The sequence below is a fragment of the Gekko japonicus genome, unplaced genomic scaffold (genome assembly GCF_001447785.1).
Source record: "Gekko japonicus isolate JY-2015 unplaced genomic scaffold, Gekko_japonicus_V1.1 scaffold3044, whole genome shotgun sequence".
Taxonomy (NCBI): domain Eukaryota; kingdom Metazoa; phylum Chordata; class Lepidosauria; order Squamata; family Gekkonidae; genus Gekko; species Gekko japonicus.
Genome location: NW_015172639.1, coordinates 15858 through 20918, shown reverse-complemented (window position 1 = coordinate 20918; position 5061 = coordinate 15858). Strand labels below are relative to the sequence as shown.

General features: G+C 37.5%; 1 long non-coding RNA gene across 1 annotated transcript in view; it reads right to left on the bottom strand.

The window, feature by feature from the left end:
- Positions 1 to 575, bottom strand: part of LOC107119241 — a 1368-nt gene extending 793 nt beyond the window's left edge. The window contains exons 1-2 of the long non-coding RNA XR_001482788.1: positions 498 to 575; positions 189 to 328 (exon numbers count right to left, since the gene is read on the bottom strand). This is a non-coding gene — a long non-coding RNA (uncharacterized LOC107119241). The remainder of the gene's footprint in view (positions 1 to 188; positions 329 to 497) is intronic.
- Positions 576 to 5061: the final 4486 nt, after the last annotated feature.

The following is a 5061-nucleotide window of genomic DNA, read 5'->3' as shown; positions in this document are numbered from 1 at the left end:
TGGGCCTTCCCCTTTCTACCATCTCTTTTGTTTTCTCTCTGCTCTGTCAACATTTAAATGTTAAGCTTCTCCAAACAGCAGCTTGCCTTCCTCTACTCTGTAAAGTGTCTTTCCCATTGACGCCACACTGTGGACAAACAATGCAACATTCCTGATCACAGCACAGTATCTCCTACAAAGATACTTACTTAAGGCTTTTTGCAGCAACGACCCATTTTATTGCCACATCCTCCGATTATCTGATAATCTTTTGGGCAGTTCATAAACCTGCATATTCCACCTGCCTTGTCACACTGAGCCGGAGTCGTTATCTTTCGAGCAGCAAATGCTGTAGAGAGGCAAAAAGAAAAGGAAATTCTATCCACAGACCAAATATTTACCATTCTCACTAGATTTTCTTCTAATCTTGGAAAACATCAGAAAATCTGGCCTCGCAGCCTAATTTCATCAGAGCTACATATTCCCCAAGTCAGACAGAATTTTGCTCAGTAGTTTACCTGGAGCAGCCAGCAGCATTAAGAAGAGAAATGCCGAGAGAAAGGAAAAGATCTTCATGACTGCAAGGTCGGACGGTACCTCAGTGGATGTCGGAATGGAGAGATGACCAGAGTCCTCGTATTTATAGGACAAAAGGAATTGAGTCACACCAGAATGTGGACATCTTGGGGCCCCTAGAAGGAACCAGTGTATTGAAATATCATGTGGTAATATTGTGCGAAGAAACCCCTAGATGAGTGGGTAGCATTCCAGGTAGCAAGAATTTCATGCAAATCAGCTGTTCCTCACTGAGAACAAAGAGGGAAGCTACCTGCTCTTGTGACAGATATATTATCATCATTTAGTCCATAAGATAATTAAACCATGGAGCTCAATATGACCCAAGGCTTGCAAGACTGTAGCCTTTTAACTTGTTTTCAATATCATTACTGGCTGTATAATTTTAAAAGTCTCACTGGACAGGTGTCAAATACTTTCCTATTAGCGTTGTGTAATTGTTATTGTATAACTGAACCCCTAAAAAGAGTGAGGACATCCAGGAAAGCTGTATGCGGTTCTAGGCAAGAGCCTGTGCTATGCCACCTTTCACCTCACATGTCAGCCCTTTTAAAGTTCTAGGAGCATGGGAAATAATAATAGCTAAGAGGCAGTCCTGAGCATGTGCATTGTGACTGTTTTGGCTACATCTCATGCATTAAATGCTTCCAAAGCAGAGGGTGTGACGTGGGGTAGGATTAAGCCATCTTTTTTTTGTACGCTGAATTTCTTCTGTATACTGCATCCATCTTTTAAAAAAAATATTTAGTCGTTCCTATACTTAAATGTTCAGTTAGGGCTTCCACCATCACTTCTTTTATATTCTCATCTTTTTTTTCTGGAACATTTTGGAATCTTAGAATGTGGGTGGCCTTCTCCATCTCCAAATTCATTAGTGTTTCTTCCATCGCATCATATTTCATTTTTAAATCCTGTATTTGTTGGTGTACTTCTACTACTTTATTTTCTATTTTATTAATTGAAGTGACCAGACTTGATATCTCCTGTCTATTCTCTATAATTTGTTTTTTTTAATTCTTCAATTTGTAAGGATACTTGTGTGAAAGCATCTAATTTTGTTTGTAATGGTTCCATCACTTTGGCTACAAAAGATGGTAGGGCAATAATAGCAAACAGATTCAAAAAAGTCATGTCCCAAATTATCCATCATGACCAAGCGGGCTTTCTCCCAAAAAGACAAATTAAGAGGAATATAAGAATTATAGTGGATAGTATTGAATATTATGAAATGCATCCAGGGAAAAAATTAGCATTAATGTTCCTTGATGCAGAGAAAGCCTTTGATAATGTAAATTGGGATTTTATGAAACTAAAATTAAAATATTGGTACTGTGGAAATCTGTTTATGAATATGATAGAGTCAATATATAACGAACAATGGGCGAGCATTATAGTAAATGGAGATTTGACTCAAAGAATCCCCATTGAAAAGGGGACAAGACAAGGGTGTCCACTGTCCCCTCTATTATTCATCTTTGGCCTAGAAACGCTAAACGAAATAGTGAGATCAAATGCTGATATAAAAGGGCTTAAATTGAAAGGTGAAGACTTTAAGCTACTGGCCTTTGCCGATTACCTGGTTTATATTCTAGAAGAACCTATGACTACGATTAAGATCTTGTTACAAATAATACAGCGATATGGAAAAGTAGCAGGCTTTAAAATAAATATGAATAAAACGAAACTAATAACAAAAAACTGTACAAAAGAAGATAGAAGAGACTTACAAGAAAATACTAAATTAGAGGTAGTAAAAAAAGTGAAATACTTGGGCATTAATGTTACAAACAACAATAATGACTTATATGAAAATAACTATAAACAAACCCTAGAGGAAATTAAAAAAGATATACAAAGATGGCAAGACCTACAAATTTCCTTTATGGGAAGAGTCTCCACGATCAAAATGAACGTGTTACCGCGCATTATATTTCTAGTACAATGCCTTCCAATTCTTAAAAATAAAAAGTTTTTTGAAGAATTAAATAAATTGACAAGAAAATGCATTTGGCAAGGGAAAAGAGCCAGAATAAAACTAAAATTGTTGAGAGAAAATAAGAAGAGAGCTGGACTAAGGCTACCAGACTGGGACCTGTATTATCAGGCTGCAGCATTAGGCTGGATAAAAGAGTGGGCTCTACTGGAAGATAAAAAGCTATTAAAGCTTGAAGGTCATGACCTACCTATGGGCGTGCCTATATGTGGTACAATATAGATAAGCCACAAAAGACCTTCACAAACCACATAATAAGAGGGCCCTTGATGCAAGTCTGGAAACAAATAAAAGGAAAACATTACGTAAAAATACCTAAGTGGATCTCCCCTCTAGAAGCATTTGTGATGCCAACGTTAATGACGGAAGAAAAGAATATAACATATAAGAACTTATTAGGAGAACAGAACGAACTTAAAAATTGGGAAACGCTGCGAGAAATGCATGTAAACCTCTCAATTTGGGAAAAGAATCAGTTAATATCAAGATATACAAGAGATAAAAAAACAGGATTCTACGACACGGACACACAACTAGATAAACTTTGGTTATGGGAGACAGAAAAACAGATTGGAAGAATCTATAATTTTCTCCTAGAAGAAGAGTTAATAAACGATCGGGAGAAACCATTTATGATCAAATGGGAAAGAGATCTGGGGCGTAAGCTCCAGAGAGAAGAATGGGAAAAATCTTGGGACTCAATTAAGCTATTAAGATCAATACCCTATAAAGAGAACATAATAAAAATGAACTATAGGTGGCACTGGACGCCAGATAGGCTGCAAAAATGCTACGCAACCAACTCTGGAAACTGTTGGAGGTGCAAAAATAACAGAGGAACATACCTACATATTTGGTGGAACTGTGATAAAATCCAAAGATTTTGGAAAATTACTAAACAGTTAATAAAAGATATCACAGAAATAGATTTACCGTTACGCCCAGAAACCTTTCTATTAAATATTATACCCAATGGCATTAAGTATAATGAAAAATGTGTAATCACTTATCTAATTACAACGGCAAGAATAAGCATTGCGAGAAACTGGAAATCAGATATTATACCAAATAGGGATGAACTGATTGATAAACTTTTTGAGATAATGGAAATGGATAAGCTGAACATGTTGATGGCTGGTAAACTAGAAGATAAATTTAACCAGAAGTGGCATAAAGCCTTATAGTGGTACGAGATAAACTTGTAAACCCCCCAAATGTAAATGTATATCAAGTGGAAATCAATGTATGATGGAAAACTGAAAATAAACTTATTAAAAAAAAAAAAAGATGGTAGGGCATTCTGAATCACCTCATTCATTGCTTGTGAAACATTCTCCTGTATGAAAGCCTGTAACTCTTTTGTACTTGTCTGAGCTAAGCTTGCTGCTAGTGCCTTCGCTTGCCCTGGCAATGGGGCAGCTGTCTTCCTGATTACACTCAACGTTTTTATTTTATTTAATAGTTCTTTGTTTCCACTATTTACACAAGGTTCTTAAAGTTATCTACCTACCTTATTTAAACTTATCTATCTAAATAGGGGGAAACAGAGTAAGGGGAAAAAAGAGGCCAACTAGCTAACATTCACTCCCTTCAAGTCTCTTACGTTTTCCATCCAGTTCTGCCTCTCCCTTTACCTAATAATCCTTTATTATTTATTTATTTATTTATTTATTTATTTATTTTAACTCTATCTTGAGCAGGGCTAATTTTGGACAGGAACACACAGGAACGGAGTTCCGGCTGGCTTCAGAGTTGGCCACGCCCACTACAGCCAAAACCTCTGTGTGCATGGCTACAAAGGGAAGGCCTGGAGAGCGACCCCCGAGCAACTCCAAGTGAGAAGAATGATGGCTTAATCCTACCCCACGTCACACCCTCTGCTTTGGAAGCATTTAATGCATGAGATGTAGCCAAAACAGTCACAATGCACATGCTCAGGACTGCCTCTTAGCTATTATTATTTCCCATGCTCCTAGAACTTTAAAAGGGCTGACATGTGAGGTGAAAGGTGGCATAGCACAGGCTCTTGCCTAGAACCCCATACAGCTTGCCTGGATGTCCTCACTCTTTTTAGGGGTTCAGTTATACAATAACAATTACACAATGCTAATAGGAAAGTATTTGACACCTGTCCAGTGAGACTTTTAAAATTATACAGCCAGTAATGATATTGAAAACAAGTTAAAAGGCTACAGTCTTGCAAGCCTTGGGTCATATTGAGCTCCATGGTTTAATTATCTTATGGACTAAATGCAGATAATATATCTGTCACAAGAGCAGGTAGCTTCCCTCTTTGTTCTCAGTGAGGAACAGCTGATTTGCATGAAATTCTTGCTACCTGGAATGCTACCCACTCATCTAGGGGTTTCTTCGCACAATATTACCACATGATATTTCAATACACTGGTTCCTTCTAGGGGCCCCAAGATGTCCACATTCTGGTGTGACTCAATTCCTTTTGTCCTATAAATACGAGGACTCTGGTCATCTCTCCATTCCGACATCCACTGAGG